We start from the raw sequence: 25,174 nt of genomic DNA on the forward strand, positions 1-25,174 counted from the left end.
GCTTTTTGGCAATGCCTGTTTGGCTGTCCCACCAAGGAGGGACAAGTCACTAGCAACACATGTTGTTAGGGCAACAAATGCATTCCCTAGAGATGACAACCTCGTCCGTCTCCCTCCTAGGGCGACAAACACCCGCTCCGCAAATGCCAACAACAGGACACCCGACTCCTCAAAAATCAGAGCCAAAATTAGAAAAAAATAGAAGAGGGGAATACTCTTGGAGCACTGAGGCTCATAACCAGTGAGGATACCATCGCTCCAAAGGACGTCAGTATGGCACAAGCCCTGAAAGACAAACATCCACCCAGGGCTCCCAGTACCAACATTGACCTGCCCGACATTGCAGCAGGCAAAGAACATCTAACCTTACAGGATACTGATGTGTATAAAGCTATGTCATTTCCACAGGGCTCAGCAGTACGTTTCACCGGTTTAAGGACTCAACACCTAAAACAAATGCTCACTCCAGCACTTGGTGATGTTTCAGAGAGGTTGCTGTCTGAACTCACCAAATTTTCCAACCTGTGCCTGGCTGGCAGTGCCCCAGAGGCCATTAGATCCCTTTTCTTTGGTGCCTCATTGTGTGCCCTCGGGAAAAAGGACGGAGGAATCAGGCCCATTGCAGTGGGCAACACTCTTCGACGCCTAGTCGCCAAGGCTGCAGTAAGAAGAGTGAGTCAAGAGGCTGCTGCAATGTTGAAACCAACTCAGTTCGGTTTTGGTGTTCAAAAAGGCTGTGAAGCAACTGTCCATGCAGCACGAGTATACATCAACGTGTCCGATGAAAAAGCTTTGATCAAATTGAACTTCGTCAACGCTTTCAACTTAGAAGGGATGCTTCTCTCCAAGAAGTTTCTAGAAACTTCCCTTCCCTTTATCCCTTCACAGAATCGTGTTATAGTGTGACTTCTAAACTTTTGTTTGGGGACCACGAAATCTCATGTGAGGGTGTGCAACAGGGTCCCCCTCTCGTCCCCTTTCTATTCTGTTTGGTCATCAAACAAGTCACAGAAGCACTCTCCAGTGAGCTCAATATCTGGTTCTTGGACGATGGTACCCTAGCTGGCACAACAGAATTTCTCCTAGAAGACATCAGAAAAATTAAAGACATGGGAGAAAGCCTGGGCCTATCTTTAAACCCCACCAAATGTGAAATAGTTTCTACCAATCCACAGATGATCCAGAATATTAGTGCCATTTTACCAGGAGCACGAGCCATTGATCCATCTAATAGCACTCTCCTTGGTGCTCCTCTTGGGTCCAATACCATCGATCTGATCCTAGAAAAAGAAATCTTAAGACCTCCGGACGATGGATGGCAAGATGAAAGACATTGATATACATGATGCCTTCTACCTACTCACCAGGTGCCTGTCAATCCCAAAACCTACCTACTTTCTGAGATGCTCCCCAGCCTTCAGCAGTCCGAAACTCAAGGAATATGACTCTCTCCTTAAGACCATGCTAGTGTATTGAATCTTTCCCTTCAAGATGGACAGTGGTTGCAAGCCTCACTTCCGGTCAGGCTTGGGGGGCTGGGAGTACGCAGATCCTCCCAGATTGCCCTACCAGCTTTCCTATCCTCTTCCATAGCATCAAACGAGTTAATAAGACAAATTCTTCCTAACAACCTCAGTGACTCGGCAGGAATACAGGACCCTAACTATGCCAGTGCCATCACTGAATGGGAGAGACTCTTGCTGCTCCAGCACTGGCTTACAGTCAAGCTGGGATGGCCCCATCGCTGAAAAGGTGCTTGCCAATATGCTCAGGGCTGCAACATCAGACAGGGAGAGTGCCTGTCTCCTAGCTGTGAGCGCACATCACTCCGGGGACTTCCTCCAAACAGTTCCCATATCAGCAATGGGAACGCGCCTCGACCCTAAGACCATCTGTATTGCAGTGGCTGAGCCTTGCTGCCCCAATTCACATATTCCGCGTACTTGCTGCAATGCGCAAGCCGACCAATATGGTCTACATGGTCTTAACTGTTCCAAAACCAAGGGCTGGCATGCAAGACACATTGAGGTCAACGACATCTACAGCTGGATGCCCAGCTGAGAGGGAGCCCTGATCACTAGCAGCCAACAATACCCACAACCCAGCAAACCGCCCAGACGGAATCGCCATCTATCCTTGGAAGAATGGCAAGCTCTTAGCATGGGACTATACCTGTGTGTAAACACTGGCGGACACCTATATCCATCACAGTGTCAGGCAACAGGGAAGAGCTGCTGACCACAGGGAGGAGTACAAGATCGGCAAGTACGGGGACATAAGCCTGCAATATCAATTTGTCCCAGTGGGATCAGAGACCTTGGGATCATGGGGAAAACGTCCCACACATTTCCTTAAAGAATTGGTTCCCAGACTCGACACCACCAGGGACCCAAGGGCAGGCACTTTCATGTTCCATCACCTCAGCGTGGCCATCCAGAGGAGAAATGCATGCTGCATACTGGTCTCGCATCCAGCTTCGGAGGAGCTGGAGGAGATTCATAACCTTTGATATATTGTACCAATGCATTCATGTTTGTGTTTTCTATCAATGTATTCTGTCTTAAAAAGTTCACATGTAGCTTAAAAATGTAGGGGGTGGTAGGAGAAGAAAATATTCAAACAGCTCCGAGGAGAACCTTGAGTTTTCCCCGAGGTATGTTTACTGTCTTCTCTGAGGATGAGGGTCCCCAGTCCAGTTCTAGAGGTGGTACCTTATTAAATATATATATATATATATATATATATATATATATATATATATATATATATATATATATATATATATATATATATATATATATATATATATGGAGGTACCATCCCTATAACTGGACTGGGGACCCTCATCCTCAGAGAAGACAATAAACGTGCCTCAGGGAAAACTCAAGGTTCTCCCCGGAGCTGTTTGAATATATTCTTCTCCTACCACCCCCTATATTTTATATTCTATGGGAAATTTTATTAATAGAATACATTTACAAAAAACACAAACATGAATATATTGGTACAATATATCAAAGATTATGAATCTCCTCCAGCTCCTCCGAAGCCGGACACGAGCCCAGTATGCAGCAAGCATTTCCCCTCTGGATGGACATGCTGAGGCGCTGGAACATAAAAGTGGCTGCCCTTGGGTCCATGGTGGTGTCGAGTCTGGAACCCAATTCTTAAAGGAAATGTATGGCATTTTTTCCCCATGATCCCAAGGTCTCTGATCCCACTGGGACAAATTTATACTGCTGGCTTATGTCCCTGTACTTGCTGATCTTGTACTCCTTACTGTGATCAGCAGCTCCTCCCTGTCGCCCAACACTGTGATGGATGTAGGTGTCAGCCAGCATTGACACAGGTATAGCCCCAAGCTAAGAGCTTGTCATTCTTCCAAGGATAGATGGTGATCCTGCCGGGGAGGTTTGCTGGGTTGTAGGAATTGTTGGCTGCTAGTGAACGGGGCTCTCTCTCGGCTGGGCATCCAGCTGAAGCAAAAGTTGTCTTTTTATGTCGTTGAGTTCACTGTGTCTTGCATGCCAGCCCTTTGTTTTGGAACAGTTAAGACCAAGTAGACCATTTTGGTTGGCTTGTGCATCGCAGCAAATACACATATATTCCATGTGAATTAGGGCAGCAAGCCGCAGAGCCACTGCAATATGGAGGGTCTTAGGGTCGAGGTGTGTTCCTATTGCCGAAATGGGAACTGTGTGGAGGAAGTCCCTGGAGTGATGTGCACTCACAGCTCGAAGATGGGCAGTCTCCTTGTCTGATGTTACAGCCCTAAGCATGTATGCAAGCACTTCTTCAGTGATGGGGCCATCCCAACTTGACGGCTTGTAGGCCAGTGCTGCACTAGGTTTTGATGCTGGAGCAGCATCTCTCTCCCATTCTGTGATGGCACTGGCATAGCTAGGGTCCTGTATTTCTGCTGAGTCACTGAGGTTGTTGGGAAGAATTTGTTTTATTAACTCATTTGATGTTATGGAAGAGGATAAGAAAGCTGGTAGGGCAATCTGGGAGAATTTGCGTACTCCCAGCCCCCCAAGCCTGACCGGAAGTGAGGCTTGCAACCACTGTCCATCTTCAAGGGAAAGATTCAATACACACTTTAGCATGGGCTTAAGAAGAGAGTTATATTCCTTGAGTTTCGGACTGCTGAAGGCTGGGGAGCATCTCAGGAAGTAGATAAGTTTTGGGATTGACAGGAATCTGGTGAGTAGGTAGAAGGCATCATGTGTGTCAATGTCTTTCATCCTGCCTTTCATCGTCCTGAGGGCTGAGATTTTTTTCTAGGATCAGAGGAGCACCATTAATGGCTCGTGCTCCTGGTAAAACAGCACTATTATTCTGGATCATCTGTCGATTGTTAGAAACTATTTCACATTTGGTGGGGTTTAAAGATTGGCCCAGGCTCTTTCCCTTGTCTAAGTTTTCTATTGTCCTCTAGGAGAGATTCTGCAGTATCAGCTAGGGTACCATCATCCATGAACTAGATATTGAGCTCACTGGAGAGTGCTTCTGTGATTTCCTTGATGGGGCGAGAGGGTCCCCCTGTTGCACACCCTCACCAGAGTCAATTTCATGGTCCCCAAATAATAGTTTACAGGTCACACTATAATATGATTCAATGAAGGGATAGAGGGAAAGGAAATATCTAGAAACTGCTTTGGGAGCAACATCCCTTCTAAGTTGAAAGCGTTGGCGAAGTCCAATTTGATCAAGGCTTTTTCATCAGGCATGTTGTTGATTTATACTCGTGCTGTGTGGGCAGATGCTTCACAGCCTTGTTGAACACCAACACAGAGTTGAGTTGGTTTCAACACTGAGGCAACTTCTTGACTCACCATTCTTACTGCAGCCTTGGCGACTAGTCGCCGAAGGGTGTTGCCTACTGCAATGGGCCTGATTCCTCCATTCTTCTTCCGGAGGGCACACAGTGAGGCATCAAAGAAAAGGGGTCTAATGGCCTCTGGGACACTGCCAGCCAGGCACACATTGGAAAATTTGGTGAGTTCCGATAGCAACTTCTCTGAAACATCACCAAGTGCTGGAGTGAGCATTTAAGTGTTGTGGCCTTAAACCAGTGAAACCTCCTGCTGAGGCCTGTGGAAATGACATAGCAGCTTTATACATCAGCATCCTGTAAGGTTAAATGTTCTTCACCTGCAGCAATGTCAGGGAGGTCAATGTTGGTACTGAGAGCCCTGGGTGGATGTTTGTCCTTCAGGGCTTGTGCTGTACTAACGTCCTTAGAAGCAATGGTATCCTCAGTGGTTGTAAGTCTCAGTGCTCCAATAGTATTACCTCCTTCTATTTTTTTTTTTTTGGCTAATTTGGGCTCTGATTTTTGAGGTGTCAGGTGTCCTGTTGTTGGCATTTGCCTGGCGGGTGTTTGTCGCCCTAGGGGGGAAACGGAAGAGGGTGTCATCTCTAAGGAATACATTTATTGCCCTAATAACCTATGTTGCTAGTGACTTGTCCCTCCTTGGTGGAACAGCGCCAGGATCCGTTGTTTGCAAGAGCATCGTTGACTTTCTTCAAGAGGTCAGCGAATTTGCAAGCAGCTTGAGAGCGAGCTGCTTTGGTGATGTGTGTCAGCGTCCTGGTGGATGTTAATTTGATTGCAGATTTTAGGTACTCTGTAGAGGAGAAGTCAGGGTAGCTGTCACATCTGTCTGCTGGGAGGGGCTGTTGGGTGTGTGTGTACTCACCTAGTTGAGGTTGCAGGGGTCGAGTCCGAGCTCCTGGCTCCGGTGTGTGTGTGTGTGCCGAATAGGTAAACCTGGTCAATTAGTAAGAGCTCATTTAAAATAAAGTCCTTTCTAAAATTTTCTCTTATACGTTTAAAGATACATTATTTTCATTTATGTTAATGTAAAAATTAATAGTTTTGTACCAAAAGAATCTTAGAAAACTTACCTAACCTTATTATAACAAGAACAATTTATTTTAGCCTAACCCAACTAAATATATTTTAGATTTGTTTACAATAATTTAATACTAAACAAACACAGTGAAATGTATTCTTTTCGTTAGGTTCGGAATGATTTTGGCGAAATTATTGCATACACAAATTTTCGCTTGTCCTATATGGCACTACAGAGTTAACAGAGAAAGGGAAATTGAACAGCAATCTTTTTTAGACAAGAGAAAAGATAGAACCAAAGGAAGAGACAAACAGGGGGAAGGGAATGATACAGAGAGGACAGATGGGCAGCAAAATGGGGCGTACTATACCAGGCATCAGCTCATCAAGGCCGAATAAGCAACCAAACGCGAAGCCAGTACTGGAGAAACCAGAGGCATGTACACCAGTGGACATACCAGGTACGACATCACCAGTGGTACTAATGAAACACAAAGCGAGACAAAACATCCCAAATGGTAATTCCTGCTTCATATTTGCAAATATTCAGGGTTTGATATCAAATAAAAATGACGAAGTTAGTTATGTCAGTGGGCTCCTAACAGAAGCGAATGCCATGTTTGGAGCATTCACAGAAGCACACACAAGGGATGTTTTGGACGGAGAGATAAAGATAGAAAACTACAACATGTATAGATGTGATAGAATGAATAGGTCACAGGGAGGAGTAGGAATCTATGTAAAAGGTACTTTCTGTTGCGCAGAAGTGCTGAACTCTACGAATGAAACAGCAGAAATTCTAGACATTAAAGTTGAAAATAGGAATTTGGTAATTATCCTAGTATACAAACCACCATCAGCAACTGCTGAGGAATTCACAGATCAGCTAAGGAAGATGGATAGCTATGTGGATAGGCTAGGAAATCCCACACCAAATATTTTACTCCTTGGAGATTTTAATCTTCCTCATGTAAAATAGAAGATGGCGCAACATAATGTTATACCAGAAATATCTCCGGGAAGCACCCTGGCTCAACAGGCACAGACCAGGGAACTAATGAGGCTTTGTGAAAAGTACTCCTTAAACCAACAAGTAATTGATTCCACTAGAAATGAAAATACCCTGGATTTGATATTCATAAACAACGAGGAACTGATAAGAGACATAACAGTTACAAAAACAATATACAGTGGAACCTCAAAAATCGAACTTAATCCATTCCAGGAGCTAGTTCTAAATTCGAAAAGCCTGAAATTCGAAGCAACATTTCCCATAAGAAATAATGGAAATACAATTAATCCGTTCCAGAAACCCAAAAATATTCACATAAATAATACATTTCATAGAGATTAATTACAGTTTTACATACACACAACAAATGCTATAGTCTTTAATTATATATAGTAATATAAAATAACATTTTTACTTACCTTTATTGAAGATTGGTGATGGCATCTGGAAGATAGGGAGGAGGAGAGAGGGAGTTGGGGTTATTGTTTGGAAGGAGAATCCCCCTCCATGAGGACTTCCGGTATCAAAGCCCTCTCTGGGGTTGCTTCCCTTCTCTGTATTTTAATGCCACTAGGACCAGCTTGAGAGTCATTGGACCCCAGTCTCACAAAATAACTGTCTACAGTCCTCTGTTTCTGTCTCACAAAATAACTATCCACAGTCGTCTGTTTCTGTCTCACAAAACTCCACAGTCATCTGTTTCTGTCTCACAAAATAACTCCACAGTCATCTGTTTCTGTCTCACAAAACTCCACAGTCGTCCATTTCTGTCTCAAAATAACTGTCCACAATCGTCTGTTTGTCTCACAAAATAACTCCACAGTTGTCTGTTTCTGTCTCACAAAATAACTGTCCACAATCGTCTGTCTCACAAAATAACTCCACAGTCGTCTGTTTCTGTCTCACAAAATAACTCCACAGTCGTCTGTTTCTGTCTCGCAAAATAACTGTCCACAGTCGTCTGTTTCTGTCTCACAAAATAACTGTCCACAGTACTCTGTACATCCTGGCAAGCTCAACAAGTCCCACTCCAATCACATACTTCTGTATTATTTCCTTCTTCACATCTATGGTGTTTCTCACTTTCTTTACCACAGGGGTACCGCTAGCAAGTTTCTTTGGGCCCATGGCAGCTTATTTCACAGCCCCACAAGCACTAAACACAATTAAATAATCGTAAAATGTGTGAATGAGATCGCAGGTTAGTGTTCACTTAAGCATAAACAAAGCTAGACTGCTCACGGCGCCTGCACGGGGATGCGGACAGAGCGGGCCAGCGGACAGGTCCCGTGCCTGGCGGTCCGAAATTTGAAATGCGTTCGATTTTTAGTACACAGTTTGTCCGAAAAAATGGTCTTATTTTCGAAACGTTCGATATTTTGGTACGTTCGATTTTCAAGGTTCCACTGTACTCTGATCATAACATCATAGAAGTTCCAACAAGTATTAACTCAGAGTTTGGAAACTACATTACTAATGTTTAAGACGGGATGTTCAGTAAGTTTAATTTTAACAGCCACAGAACTGACTGGAAAAAAATAAACCAAGAGCTGTCAGACATACCCTGGGAATCAGACATAAGCAACCTAAATCCCCACCAGTGCCTAGAGAAGCTGAATAGAAAAACATACAAACTATGTATGAAGCAGGTACCATTGAGGAAACCCAGATCAGATATAGAGTGAGCATAGGAGATGGTACAGAAGAAAACGGGTTAGTTAAATGCTTAAAAACATAAATATGCTACAACAGAGGAGAGACCTAGCCGAGAGATCACTGAATTAGAGCAAAAACTTAGGATGTCATACCTCACAGAAGTACAAAGGGAACAAAGGGCCATACAGGATATTGCAAGAAACCCAAAATATTTCTATTCCTATGGAAAATCCAAGCTAAGAACTACCTGTAGAAGTGGACCACTACTGAGAGGAGATTCATATACTGACGATGAACAGGAAATGAGTGAAATCCTAAAAGAACAGAATGAGTCGGTGTTCAGCAACCAATTACATGACAGCAAGGTAGAAAATGCAGAAATATTTTTCACTCCAGAAGAAGGCCACTCAGACCTACTAACTGACATTAGTACAAAACCCATAGTTTTCGAAAAAATGGAAAACATGCCCACTCACTCAGTACCTGGACCAGATTATGGAATGCTCTATTTATAAAGAAGTGTAAAGTACCACTAGCACGAACCCTCAGTATTCTCTGGAGAAAGCGGAGCTAGGTGAAATACCTGAGGCCTTAAAGAGTGGAGACATAGCTCCTTTGCATAAGGGAGGTAGTAGTGCACTAGCTAAAAATTACAGACCAGTAGCCCTAACCTCTCACATCATAAAAATCTTCGATGGGACGGCAGATTACAAATTTCATGGGCCAGCATAACCCGAACCAGCATGGTTTTAGAGCAGGACGATCATGTCTGTCACAGCTGCTGAACCATTATGACAGAATTACGGAGGCATTGGAAGACGACCAAAACACAGATGTGATTTACACAAATTTTGCAAAGGCGTTTGACAAATGCGATCATGGAGTGATAGAGCACAAAATGAAGGCCATGGGCATTACGGGGAAGGTAGGCAGATGGATTTTCGGTTTCCTAACACATAGAACACAAAAAGTAGTAGTGAACAGGGCAAGATCCAGCATCAGAGCGGTCAAAAGCTCAGTGCCCCAAGGCACCTCTGCTGTTTCTCATCCTCATAGCAGACATAGATAAAAACACCCGTCAAACTTTTGTATCATTTACAGATGACACTAAAATAAGCATGAAAGTCAGTACGGTAGAGGACACTGAAAAATTACAGGAAGACACAAACAGGATTTTCCAGTGGGCAGTGGATTTCGCGAGTCATAACGTTCAGTGGTGATAAGTTCCAGCTGCTTAGGTATGGAAAGAATGAAGAACTCAAAAGGAACACTATATACAAAACTCAAAAGGGTCACCCAATAGAACGTAAGGAACGTAAGGAATTTACCTGGAAAGAGTTCCGGGGGTCAAAGCCCCTGCGGCCTGGTCTGTGACCAGGCCTCATGGTGGATCAGAGCCTGATCAACCAGGCTGTTACTGCTGGCTGCACGCAATCCAACGTACGAGCCACAGCCCGGCTGGTCAGGTACCGACTTTAAGTGCTTGTCCAGTGCCTGCTTGAAGACAGCCAGGGGTCTATTGGTAATCCCTCTTATGTATGCTGGGAGGCAGTTGAACAGTCTTGGGCGCCTGACACTTATTGTGTTCTCTTAACGTGCTAGTGACACCCCTGCTTTTCATTGGGGGGATGTTGCATCGTCTGCCTAGTCTTTTGCTTTCGTAGTGAGTGATTTTCGTGTGCAAGTTCGGTACTAGTCCCTCTAGGATTTTCCAGGTGTATATAATCATGTATCCCTCCCACCTGCGTTCCAGGGAGTACAGGTTCAGGAACTTCAAGCGCTCCCAGCATCTGAGGTGCTTTATCTCCGTTATGCGTGCCGTGAAGGTTCTCTGTACATTTTCTAGGTCAGCAATTTCACCTGCCTTGAAAGGTGCTCTTAGTGTGCAGCAATATTCCAGCCTAGATAGAACAAGTGACCTGAAGAGTGTCATCATGGGCTTGGCATCCCTAGTTCTGAAGGTTTTCATTATCCATCCTGTCATTTTTCTAGCAGATGCTATTGATGCAATGTTATGGTCCTTGAAGGTGAGATCCTCCGACATGATCACTCCCAGGTCTTTGACGTTGGTTTTTCGCTCTTATTTTGTGGCTGAAATTTGTTTTGTACTCTGAAGTTTTAATTTCCTCATGTTTATCATATCGAAGTAATTGAAATTTCTCATCGCTGAACTTCATATTGTTTTCTGCAGCCCATTGAAAGATTTGGTTGATGTCCACCTGGAGCCTTGCAGTGTCTGCAATGGAAGACACTGTCATGCATATTCGGGTGTCATCTGCAAAGGAAGACACGGTGCTGTGGCTGACATCCTTGTCTATGTCAGATATGAGGATGAGAAACAAGATGGGAGCGAGTACTGTGCCTTGCGGAACAGAGCTTTTCACCGTAGCCTCGTCAGACTTTACTCTGTTGTCTACTACTCTGTGTTCTGTTTGTGAGGAAATTATAGATCCATCTACCAACTTTTCCTGTTATTACTTTAGCACGCATTTTGTGAGCTATTATGCCATGGTCACACTTGTCGAAGGCTTTAACAAAGTCTGCATATATGCAGATGTAATCATCTGCATTCTTTTCGTCTTCTAGTGCATCTAGGGCCTTGTCGTTGTGACCCAGTAGTTGGGACAGACAGGAGCGACCTGCTATAAACCCATGTTGCCCTGGGTTGTGTAACTGATGGATATCTAGATGGGTGACGTTCTTGCTTCTTAGGACCCTTTCAAAGATTTTTATGATATGGGATGTTAGTGCTATCGGTCTGTAGTTCTTTGCTATTGCTTTACTGCCCCTTTTGTGGAGTGGGACTATGTCTGTTGTTTTTAGCAACTGTGGGACGACCCTCGTATCCATGCTCCCTCTCCATAGGATGGTAAAAGCACGTGATAAGGGCTTCTTGCAGTTCTTGAACACGGAGTTCCACGAGTCTGGCCCTAGGGCACAGTGCATGGGCATGTCATTTATCGCCTGTTCGAAGTCATTTGGCGTCAGGATAACATCAGATAGGCTTGTGTTTACCAAATTCTGTGTGACCTGGGAACAATTATGTCAGCGGACCTTTCTTTTAAAGACCATAACAAGACAATGCTCACGACAGCCAGGAAGATGACGGGGTGGGCATTGAGAACTTTCAAAACAAGGGAAATAATGCCGATGGTGACACTCTTCAAATCGTTAGTGCTCCCTCACTTAGAATATTGCTCAGTGCTGACGGCCCCGTTCAAAGCAGGAGAAATATCGGAGCTGGAACAAATACAGAGATCGTTTACGGCTCACACTGAGCCTGTAAAGCACCTAAACTATTGGGAACGCCTGCAAGTCTTGAATATGTATGTATTCATTGGAGCGGAGGAAAGAGAGAGATACATGATAATATATACCTGGAAAATATTCGAGGGCCTGGTCCCAAATCTGCACACTGCCATAACATACTTGAGTGAGAGACATGGGGGGAAGTGTAAAATAAACCCAGTGAGGATTAGGGGTGCGGTGGGGACAATAAGGGGTCCCAGACTATTCATCATCCTACCAGGAGACATCAGAAATACGGCGGCTGGAACAAGTGTAGAAGCCTTCAAGATTAAACTGGACAAGTGTCTTCACCAGGTGCCAGATCAACCAGGCTATGATAAATATGTGGGGCAGCGGGCCTCCAGCAGCAAGAGCCTGGAAATAAATGGTATAAAATACCGACACAATGGAAATATAAACACATATGCAGTATAATATGATCCTTTATTGACTACGTTTCGCCCACACAGTGGGCTTTTTCAAGTCACAAACAGAACTACCTGGGGTGGAAGGAACGCGAGTATTTATAGTCCGGTTCAGAATGCTGAGGTCAGGTGGAGAATGCTGCATCTGATGATGTACCGAGTGGGGTTATAGAGTCTAAAAACTTGGGTAGCTTGGAAAGGAGATTGGATAAGTTTGTGAGCAGACCTTCTACAGTGTCCTTATGTGGGATAGCGATGAAGAAGTTTCTTGGCAAGTGGTTCAGCTATGTTATAGAAGCCACTATTCTGGTTGAAGTTGTCGGATATAGAAATAAGTGATGATTCCAGGATTCTTCGGTATTGAGTGTTGTCTTCTGTGGCGATAAGTCTTGAGTTTCTGTAGTTTATCAAGTGGTTGTGTGAATTACGGTGTTGTACGCAGGCATTCCTTGTGTCGTCAGACCTGCTTGCGTATTGGTGTTCTGAAATGCGTGTTTGGAGGTCCCTTGATGTTTCGCCCACGTATAACTTGTTGCAGTCATTACAAGGGATTATGTATACCCCTGCAGAGGGTGGAAGCTTGTCCTGTCTATCACTGGTAATGTCCTTGATGGTCGTGGTTGTGGAGGTAGATACTTGAAATGAGGTATTGGAAAAGATGTTGGAAACGTGTTTGGCAATGGAGTTGGTGGGGAGGACTATGTATCTCTTCTCGGCAGTGTCTTCTCTGGGTGTGTTGAAGATGTTTAATGCCCGTTGTCTGCAGTCTCTGATGAAGTGACGAGGATAGTGGAGTTTAGAAAATACTTGTTCAATCATCATGCATTCTTCTTCAAGAAACTCATTGCTGCAGATTCTGAGTGCACGCAGGAAGAAGCCTATAATTGGTTTAGAAAGACACGTAAGCAAACACTATAGCATATTTATTAGAAAACGTTTGGGTCCTGGGACCGAAATATGTTATAGTGTTTGCTTACGTGTCTTTCTAAACCAACTTGTCGGTATTTATTACCAAGGTTTATACCAAGCCTATAATTACAACACGTTTGGTTTTGGTGTCGTGGTGAGAGTAAAAGTGGAGAAGATCGTTTTGGTTGGTGGGTTTTCGATAGACTTTAAAACGAAGTTCGTGGTCAGCTTTGCAAAGCAGAACATCAAGGAAAGGAAGAATGTTGTCGACTTCTTCTTCAAGTGTGAACTGGATTGAAGGCTCGACCTGGTTGAGCTTGTCTTGGAGAACTTTAACGCTTCAATGTTAAAGCTCTCCAATTGTGTGTGTGTGTGTCCTCCGACGAACCCTTGAGACTGACTCACCGAACCCAGGTTAAGAACCACTGGTTTAGAGAGAGAGCATACCTGTGAGGTTTGAGTGAAAGACATCCTAGCATCTTATGAGTAAAGTAACACAGTAACACAGATCAGCATTTTGGAACATGAGTACGTATAATTATGAGATAATCATCGTAGTGTGTAAGGTTTAAAGGTGGGATCTTAGCTGGAATATACTATCCACGTCTGATATTACAAGAGGAATTCAAAGTAAGAAAAATAAGGGAGGCGTATCACAATAACAGTTTGCCTGAGCTTGCTACCACCTGCAGCTCATAAGACTGCCATCCCCACGAGCCCCTTTGGGGCAGGGCAGATGTGGCTAGGCCTGGGGACACTTAGTCCCAAAGATGAGGGGGTACTTTTACCTCCTCCCATGGGAGACTTAGGTCTCAAGATACTCCCTAGATAGGGAGCCAAGGCCGGGTCACCACTACTTGGAAAAGACCCGGGCCGGGAGAATACCGGCGAATAAAAAAACAAAAAAAAAAAAAAATAACAGTTTCGTTGATCACCATCACTGCAGCCCGATACAGACTCAGCCTCATAAACCGGAGAGGAAATATTACAGAAATGAAACGTAAGACAATTAGAGGTGCACTGTATAAATATAGTGACTGTAAGAAGTATGTAAAATTCAAACATTCTTTTGTTTTCTACTATTATTGTCTCGCTCACCTCTTCCCTCTACATCACACTCATCAATAAGATACTATACAAGCAACAATGGCAAAACTACTATATAGAGAGATAATAGTGTACTTACCTGAGAACAACGTCGCCGGAGAGTCACTGGAAGGGTTCTGGCCGGTGTGCAAGTGTGGGCACGATAAGACACGTTTAACACTACACTTGATTATGACCGCGAATCAAAGAGTTTTGATCTGCACATACGACTCTTCTAAGACTTTCCAAACTAACACAGTTGAGTTCTTGGAGTCATTAATAACAAATTATCTTCGACCACTTTTAAAATATGCTTGAAAACTTTTCGAACACAATTTATATTTTTCACAATTAAAACTGAAAAAACTAAAGTTAATGTACGTTCGTGTGTGTGTGTGTGTGTGTGTGTGTGTGTGTGTGTGTGTGGAGGGGGGGGGACACATTGTCCCGCCTCAAGAGAGAACACAAAGTACGTGTCACGCTATCCACTACGCCATCGTTCCTACAAACATGAACCTAGCGAACTACTTATTTCTTGCTGCGAGAAAAGTCGTGACAGTGGATGGTCAAAGATTAATTTCAGCCTCCTCCTGTTTGAATACCCGCCTCAACAAGCACTCTATATAGCAATGAAACCACGAAACAAGTGGTAATGAATCATTTACCAATACCATTTGTTTCGTGGTTTCTTTGATATATAGACTGCTTGTTGAGGTGGGTATTCAAACAGGAGGAGGCTGAATTAATTCTTGAACATCCATTGTCACGAGTGTCCTCGCAACATGAAATAAGTCTAGTTCGCTTGGCACATGTTGTTTGTAGGAACAATGGCGTAGTGGATAGTGTGACACGTACTTTGTGTTCTCTCTTGAGGCGAGACAATGTGTCGTGGGGTCGAATCCTGGCCTGCCGCAGTTAGGTAAATGATTCAATACCACTTGTTTTGTGGTTTCATTGATATTCATTGATATATATATATATATATATATATATATATATATATATATATATATATATATTTATATATATATATATATATATATATGACTGTGTGTGTGTGGGAGTGGCAAGCGAAAGATTGTGTATGCAATAATTTCGCAAAAAGTCATTCTGAACGCAACGAAAAAAAATTATTTAGTTGGATTAGGCTAAATTAAACTGTGCTTGTTATAATAAGGTTAGGTAAGTTTTCTTAGGTTCTTCTGGTACAAAATTATTAATTTTTACAATAGCATAAATGAAAAAATATATCTTTAAACGTATATGAGGAAATTTTTTAGAAAGGACTTAATTTTAAACGACCTCTTGCTAATTGATCAGTTTTACCTATTCGGCACGACATTATACACACACACACACACACACACACACACAAAGCTGTGTTCACAGGGGCAAAGATCCTGGCCCTGCCGTCCATTACCGACCAGCTATAATGATTACCTGATTTCTGGGACTGTGTATGTATGTAGGGATGGTGAGAGCGTAATTAAATTAGTTCCACAAAAAAAATAGATAGCTTAATAAGCCCGTATCCTGCAGCAGATTATAAAGGACGAGCAGTTAGAAACTTTGTCAGTCCACTGCGATTTACCAGACTTGATGAAGTGTACTTGTAATATATCTACTACCGGTTTCGAGTTTTTCTACCCTCTCAGCTTCGTGCCATGCACACACACACACACACACACACAATGTAGTGCCGAATAGGCCAAACTGGTCAATAAACAAGAACTCATTTAAAATTAAGTCATTTCTAAAATTTTGTTTTATAGGTTTAAAGATATTTTTTTTCATTTATGTTAATGTAAAAATTAATGATTTTGTACCAAAAGAACCTTAGAAAACTTATCTAACCTTATTATAACAAGCGCAATTTAATTTAGCCTAATTCAACTAAATATATTTTAGACAAGTTTACAATAATTTAATAAGAAGCATACACAATGAAATATATATATTTTTTTTCGTTAGGTTCAAAATGATTTTTGCGAAATTATTGCATACACAAATTTTCGCTTAATTTATTCAGCAAGAAGAGCGTTGCTATTTAAGCCAAAATAGCAAGTTTTACCTATTCGGCACGACATATACATATATATATATATATATATATATATATATATATATATATATATATATATATATATATATATATATATAAGATAGATATTATAAGTCACAAGCTCTCGTCCCCAGGGTGAAGTGATGACAACAGCTTTAGCGTCTTCGGCCCAAGGAGTATTTTTCCAGGAGCTTGAGCAACCAAGTGATCTGAGGTCAGTCAAAGGAGGAACCAGCCAGCAAATGTTTCGAAGTCAAGCATTGTCCAGGTTAGCTGTATACACGTAAAGTACTTAAGTACACTCTCTACAAATGTAAGAAGAAGAGTTTAACGTCTTGAATCCCTTATCAGAAAAGGGTGTGCTACTTTTTGACTTCAAGTTGCAAACATTGTCAGGATCCAAATGACGCACTGCGCTATTTCAGAAAACATACATGTTACACAACAATACCAGCAAAACCTCCTTCTGCAAATGTATCTTTTCTTCACACACAGCATCTTCATTAAGCCATCAAAAACGGAAGACCGGTGTACGGCGGGGTCCAAGACCACGATGCATGGAGGACTGGAGTACGGCGGGGTCCAAGACCACGATGCATGGAGGACTGGAGTACGGCGGGGTCCAAGACCACGATGCATGGAGGACTGGAGTACGGCGGGGTCCAAGACCACGATGCATGGAGGACTGGAGTACGGCGGGGTCCAAGACCACGATGCATGGAGGACTGGAGTACGGCGGGGTCCAAGACCACGATGCATGGAGGACTGGAGTACGGCGGGGTCCAAGACCACGATGCATGGAGGACTGGAGTACGGCGGGGTCCAAGACCACGATGCATGGAGGACTGGAGTACGGCGGGGTCCAAGACCACGATGCATGGAGGACTGGAGTACAGCGGGGTCCAAGACCACGATGCATGGAGGACTGGAGTACGGCGGGGTCCAAGACCACGATGCATGGAGGACTGGAGTACGGCGGGGTCCAAGACCACGATGCATGGAGGACTGGAGTACGGCGGGGTCCAAGACCACGATGCATGGAGGACTGGAGTACGGCGGGGTCCAAGACCACGATGCATGGAGGACTGGAGTACGGCGGGGTCCAAGACCACGATGCATGGAGGACTGGAGTACGGCGGGGTCCAAGACCACGATGCATGGAGGACTGGAGTACGGCGGGGTCCAAGACCACGATGCATGGAGGACTGGAGTACGGCGGGGTCCAAGACCACGATGCATGGAGGACTGGAGTACGGCGGGGTCCAAGACCACGATGCATGGAGGACTGGAGTACGGCGGGGTCCAAGACCACGATGCATGGAGGACTGGAGTACGGCGGGGTCCAAGACCACGATGCATGGAGGACTGGAGTACGGCGGGGTCCAAGACCACGATGCATGGAGGACTGGAGTACGGCGGGGTCCAAGACCACGATGCATGGAGGACTGGAGTACGGCGGGGTCCAAGACCACGATGCATGGAGGACTGGAGTACGGCGGGGTCCAAGACCACGATGCATGGAGGACTGGAGTACAGCGGGGTCCAAGACCACAATGCATGGAGGACTGGAGTACGGCGGGGTCCAAGACCACGATGCATGGAGGACTGGAGTACGGCGGGGTCCAAGACCACGATGCATGGAGGACTGGAGTACGGCGGGGTCCAAGACCACGATGCATGGAGGACTGGAGTACGGCGGGGTCCAAGACCACGATGCATGGAGGACTGGAGTACGGCGGGGTCCAAGACCACGATGCATGGAGGACTGGAGTACGGCGGGGTCCAAGACCACGATGCATGGAGGACTGGAGTACGGCGGGGTCCAAGACCACGATGCATGGAGGACTGGAGTACGGCGGGGTCCAAGACCACGATGCATGGAGGACTGGAGTACGGCGGGGTCCAAGACCACGATGCATGGAGGACTGGAGTACGGCGGGGTCCAAGACCACGATGCATGGAGGACTGGAGTACGGCGGGGTCCAAGACCACGATGCATGGAGGACTGGAGTACGGCGGGGTCCAAGACCACGATGCATGGAGGACTGGAGTACGGCGGGGTCCAAGACCACGATGCATGGAGGACTGGAGTACGGCGGGGTCCAAGACCACGATGCATGGAGGACTGGAGTACGGCGGGGTCCAAGACCACGATGCATGGAGGACTGGAGTACGGCGGGGTCCAAGACCACGATGCATGGAGGACTGGAGTACGGCGGGGTCCAAGACCACGATGCATGGAGGACTGGAGTACGGCGGGGTCCAAGACCACGATGCATGGAGGACTGGAGTACGGCGGGGTCCAAGACCACGATGCATGGAGGACTGGAGTACGGCGGGGTCCAAGACCACGATGCATGGAGGACTGGAGTACGGCGGGGTCCAAGACCACGATGCATGGAGGACTGGAGTACGGCGGGGTCCAAGACCACGATGCATGGAGGACTGGAGTACAGCGGGGTCCAAGACCACGATGCATGGAGGACTGGAGTACGGCGGGGTCCAAGACCACGATGCATGGAGGACTGGAGTACGGCGGGGTCCAAGACCACGATGCATGGAGGACTGGAGTACGGCGGGGTCCAAGACCACGATGCATGGAGGACTGGAGTACGGCGGGGTCCAAGACCACGATGCATGGAGGACTGGAGTACGGCGGGGTCCAAGACCACGATGCATGGAGGACTGGAGTACGGCGGGGTCCAAGACCACGATGCATGGAGGACTGGAGTACGGCGGGGTCCAAGACCACGATGCATGGAGGACTGGAGTACGGCGGGGTCCAAGACCACGATGCATGGAGGACTGGAGTACGGCGGGGTCCAAGACCACGATGCATGGAGGACTGGAGTACGGCGGGGTCCAAGACCACGATGCATGGAGGACTGGAGTACGGCGGGGTCCAAGACCACGATGCATGGAGGACTGGAGTACGGCGGGGTCCAAGACCACGATGCATGGAGGACTGGAGTACGGCGGGGTCCAAGACCACGATGCATGGAGGACTGGAGTACGGCGGGGTCCAAGACCACGATGCATGGAGGACTGGAGTACGGCGGGGTCCAAGACCACGATGCATGGAGGACTGGAGTACGGCGGGGTCCAAGACCACGATGCATGGAGAACTGGAGTACGGCGGGGTCCAAGACCACGATGCATGGAGGACTGGAGTACGGCGGGGTCCAAGACCACGATGCATGGAGGACTGGAGTACAGCGGGGTCCAAGATGCATGGAGGACCGATATACGGAGGGGTCCAAGATGCATGGAGGACCGATATACGGCGGGGTCCAAGAGGCATGGAGGACCGATATACGGCGGGGTCCAAGATGCATGGAGGACCGATATACGGAGGGGTCCAAGATGCATGGAGGACTGGTATACAGCGGGGTCCAAGATGCATGGAGGACTGGTATACAGCGGGGTCCAAGATGCATGAAGGACCGATATACGGCGGGGTCCAAGATGCATGGAGGACTGATATACGGCGGGGTCCAAGATGCATGGAGGACCGATATACGGCGGGGTCCAAGATGCATGGAGGACTGGTATACGGCGGGGTCCAAGATGAATGGAGGACTGGAGTACGGCGGGGTCCAAGATGCATGGAGGACTGGAGTACGGCGGGGCCCAAGATGCATGGAGGACTGATATACGGCGGAGTCCAAAATGCATGGAGGACTGGTATACAGCGGGGTCCAAGACCAGGATGCATGGAGGACTGGAGTACGGTGGGGTGCAAGACCAGGATGCATGGAGAACTGGAGTACGGTGGGGTCCAAAATGCATGGAGGACTGGTATACAGCGGGGTCCAAGACCAGGATGCATGGAGGACTGGTATACCGCGGGGTCCAAGACCAGGATGCATGGAGGACTGGAGTACGGCGGGGTCCAAGATGAATGGAGGACTGGTATACGGCGGGATCCAAGATGCATGGAGACTGGTGTACGGCGGGGTCCAAGATGCATGGAGGACTGGAGTACAGCGGGGTCCAAGATGCATGGAGGACTGGAGTACGGCGGGGTCCAAAATGCATGGAGGACTGGTATACGGCGGGGTCCAAGATGAATGGAGGACTGGTATACGGCGGGGTCCAAGATGCATGGAGGACTGGTGTACGGCGGGGTCCAAGATGCATGGAGGACTGGTATACTGCGGGGTCCAAGATACATGGAGGACCTGTGTACGGCGGGGACAGACACTCTTAGCTTCCATTACTGGAGCCGCCTCTACTACCTGAGATATCACAACAATTTACATTCATAAATTCTACATACGGTTTGCAGCAAGTGACTCGAATTACATCGTTAGATGTGCGAACAGAAAACGAGGACGCACCGAGAACTGTAGAAAAATCTATGTCAAATAATGACTTAAGACTTATTAAAAACTCATCCATTTGACTGTGATATACCGTTTTATTACGAGGGTGTGCTGCATAATACCCAATTATAGAACTACAGAAAAAGAACAATACTTATAATTTCCTTTAATTCGGTACTTTTCAAGTACGTAGGCCTCCTTTTATGTGCTGTGTCTTAACGGCAATAAAAAGTTCTTGACCCAAGGATTTGGAGCTATTCTGCCCATTGTCATTATTCTGTCCATCGTCGTATCATAATTCATCATATCCCGTTCCCCCGGGCGTTGTACGACTTACGGGTTTAACGCCTCCCCATGGAAAATAATTGTTAACACAAGCCAATTCCAGAGATCTTGAATCTCTTAACAGTTGTCTGATGGACAATGGAGTCAGTTCAATGACGAAGGAGGTAAAAAATCGTCGGACAGTATTACCAGTCTACTTGTGAACTTTGTACGGGAAAACCCATCAAAATGAAGGAACCCTTCTCGGCCAACAATACAAACAGGTGCCAAATCAACTAGGTTATGATGGATATGTAGGCCAGCGGGCCACCAGCAGCAACAGCCTGGTTGACCAGGCAAGCACTAGAAAAGCCTTGCTCAAGACCGGGCTCTATAAATAGAACCCCTCAAAGAAGGTTCCTTGAGGCTGGTGAGGGGTTCTTGATCTAGGGAATTGGATCTGTGCTCCAGTTCCCTGAATACCTTCCATCTCCCTCCCAACATGCGCTGTATAATCCTACGGGTTTAGCGCTCCCCCATGATTATAATTTCAACTCTCGGAACTCATCAAATTTATATAAAGGCTAAATATTATGGTCTGTGAAAAGATAAAAAAAAAAGTGGATTTAAAATCAAATGAAATTACAAGACCGTATACGACACGAAAAAACGTACGTGTCATGTTGAGCAGCGTTGTACTGAGTTCTAGGGAACCTTGTGCAAACTTATCCTTACAGTTTAAGAAAAATATGGTTGAACTGTGAGATATCACAGCTACACCAAAAAGGATTGTTTCTTTTTGGAAATTTTTTTTTATAACAAACGAAGTTTATCTGCTGTTCGCTGTTAATATTAACGTAAGTTCAAATATATGGCACCATGTTAATTATATTCATAATTCAATCATTTACTATAGTGTACATATGCACAATATCCAGCATCAATATTCCCCCCCGACATACACACCTATTAACAGTGTTTTCTGACTAATATTTTAAAGACTACACAAGATAATTTTTTCTGGGCGAAGTTTCACAGGAATTCATGCTAAATTTATTTATTTTTACATAAATTACAGTCAAACAATTTACCCGTAGATAAAATTCAGTTTACCACAGTTGCACCAACTCCTGGTGTCTACATTTCAGATTAATGATTCTTAAGTATTCATTAATGTAACAATGTAATAAAATTACAATTATTCCTAGGATGATTCAATTTTCTTCCAATATTAACAAGACTGGTAGTTGGGAGGGTGGTGGTGAGTGGGGATGATAGATGGTGGTGAGTGGGGATGATGGATGGTGGGGAGGACAGATGGTGGTGGTGAGTAGCGATGATGGTGATGATAGATGGTGGTAATGAGTGGGGATGGTGGTGAGTGGGAATGGTGGTGAGTGGGAATGGTGGTGAGTGGGAATGGTGGTGAGTGGGAATGGTGGTGAGTGGGAATGGTGGTGAGTGGGAATGGTGGTGAGTGGGAATGGTGGTGAGTGGGTATGGTGGTGGTGGTGAGTGGGGAGGCCAGTTTTAGTCTCTACGAGGAAGTGAAGAGAGGCAAGAGGGAGCGGCCTTGCAAACGTTAATTCCCTGTCTGGCACACTGCTGCTCTGAGCCCTCTGCTGCCTCACCCTCCATGTTACTGTACCAGTCCCTCTGCTGCCTCACCCTCCTTCATGTTACTGTACCAGTCCCTCTACTGCCTCGCCCTCCTTCATGTTACTGTACCAGTCCCTCTGCTGCCTCGCCCTCCTTCATGTTACTGTACCAGTCCCTCTGCTGCCTCACCCTCCTTCATGTTACTGTACCAGTCCCTCTGCTGCCTCGCCCTCCTTCATGTTACTGTACCAGTCCCTCTGCTGCCTCACCCTCCTTCATGTTACTGTACCAGTCCCTCTGTTGCCTCACCCTCCTTCATGCTACTGTACCAGTCCTTTTGCTGCCTCACCCTCCTTCATGTTACTGTACCAGTCCCTCTGCTGCCTCACCCTCCTTCATGTTACTGTACCAGTCCCTCAGCTGCTTCACCATCCTTCATGTTATTGTACCAGTCCCTCAGCTGCCTCACCCTCCTTCATGTTACTGTACCAGTCCCTCAGCTGCCTCACCCTCCTTCATGTTACTGTACCAGTCCCTCAGCTGCTTCACCATCCTTCATGTTATTGTACCAGTCCCTCAGCTGCCTCACCCTCCTTCATGTTACTGTACCAGTCCTTTTGCTGCCTCACCCTCCTTCATGTTACTGTACCAGTCCCTCAGCTGTCTCACCCTCCTTCATGCTACTGTACCAGTCCTTTTGCTGCCTCACCCTCCTTCATGTTACTGTACCAGTCCCTCAGCTGCCTCACCCTCCTTCATGTTACTGTACCAGTCCCTCAGCTGCCTCACCCTCCTTCATGTTACTGTACCAGTCCCTCAGCTGCCTCACCCTCCTTCATGTTACTGTACCAGTCCCTCAGCTGCCTCACCCTCCTTCATGTTACTGTACCAGTCCCTCTGCTACCTCACCTTCCTTTATGTTAGTATACCAGTCCCTCTATCACCACCACCCCATTAAATCCCTACCACTCCACTCTATCCCAACAACCCCACCCCAGCCCTGCCACACCACTCCATCCCTACCACTACAATGCCTCACTACTACCAAAACTCCTCTACAATCACACCTCACCACCATCACAATGTCACTACCACCACACCACCATCACAATGTCACTACCACCACACCACCATCACCATGTCACTACCACCACACCTCACCACCACCACAATGTCACTACAACCACATCTCATTACTACCACAACACTTCACTACCACAACCTCTCACCCAGCACATCTCACTACTACCACAACACCTCACAACCACCACATCTCACTACAACACTATCACAACACCTATCACAACGTTTCACTACCGCAACATCTCACTACCACCATAACAGCTCACTACTACTACACCTTACTACCACAACACCCCACTACACTTCACTACCACAACACTTCACTACTACAACATATCACTACCATCACAAACCTCACTACTACCACAACACCTGATTACCACTACAACACTTCACTACCACCGCAACACTTCACTATTACCACAATACTACACCACACCACAACACTTCACTACAACCACAATACTTCACAACACTTCACTACAACCACAATACTTCACTACCACAATACTTCACTATCACAACACTTCACTACCACAATACTTCACTATCACAACACTTCACTATAACCAAATACTTTATTACCACAACATTTCACTGCCACAATACTTCATCATCTCAACACCACAATACTTCACTATCACAACACCTCACTACCACCACAATACTTCACTATCACAACACCTCACTACCACCACAATACTTGACTATCACAACACCTCACTACCACCACAATACTTCACTATCACACCTCACTACCACCACAATACTTCACTATCACAACACTTCACTACCATCACAATACTTCACTATCACACCTCACTACCACCACAATACTTCACTATCAACACTTCACTACTACATTCACTATCACAACACTTCACTACCACCACAATACTTCACTATCACAACACTTCACTACCATTACAATACTTCACTATCACAACACTTCACTACCACAATACTTCACTATCACAACACTTCACTACCATCACAATACTTCACTATCACAACACTTCACTACCACCACAATACTTCACTATCACAACACTTCACTACCATCACAATACTTCACTATCACAACACTTCACTACCACCACAATACTTCACTATCACAACACTTCACTACCACCACAATACTTCACTATCACAACACTGCACTACCACAATACTTCATTATCTCAACACCACAATACTTCACTAACACATCACAACACTGCACTATCACCACAGCATTCCACTGCCACCACAACACTTCACTGCCACACCACTTCATTACCACCACAACACTGCACTACCACAACAGTTCACTACCACACCACTTCATTACCACCACAACACTGCACTACTACATCAGTTCACTACCACACCACTTCATTACCACCACAACACTGCACTACCACAATACTTCATTATCTCAACACCACAATACTTCACTAACACATCACAACACTGCACTATCACCACAGCATTCCACTGCCACCATAACACTTCACTGTCACACCACTTCATTACCACCACAACACTACACTACCACAGCAGTTCACTGCCACACCACTTCATTACCACCACACCACTTCATTACCACCACACTTCACTACCACACCA

The 25,174-nt window shown here is 45.7% G+C and overlaps 1 protein-coding gene across 10 annotated transcripts in view; it reads right to left on the bottom strand.

Annotated features, from left to right (window-relative positions):
* LOC128685725 (mitogen-activated protein kinase kinase kinase 7-interacting protein 3 homolog) overlaps positions 1-25,174 on the bottom strand; it is a 639,350-nt gene that overhangs the window by 424,488 nt on the left and 189,688 nt on the right. Inside the window, exon 2 of one of the 10 annotated variants that reach the window (XM_070088026.1) lies at positions 14,334-14,590. The exons of 8 other annotated variants lie outside the window; for them this stretch is intronic. The gene's annotated coding sequence lies outside the window, so the exon portion shown is untranslated. Of the gene's footprint in view, positions 1-14,333; positions 14,600-25,174 lie in introns of those variants that run through there. One more of the 10 variants, XM_070088027.1, reaches the window with a different exon arrangement.

The sequence above is a fragment of the Cherax quadricarinatus genome, chromosome 23 (genome assembly GCF_038502225.1).
Source record: "Cherax quadricarinatus isolate ZL_2023a chromosome 23, ASM3850222v1, whole genome shotgun sequence".
Classification (NCBI taxonomy): domain Eukaryota; kingdom Metazoa; phylum Arthropoda; class Malacostraca; order Decapoda; family Parastacidae; genus Cherax; species Cherax quadricarinatus.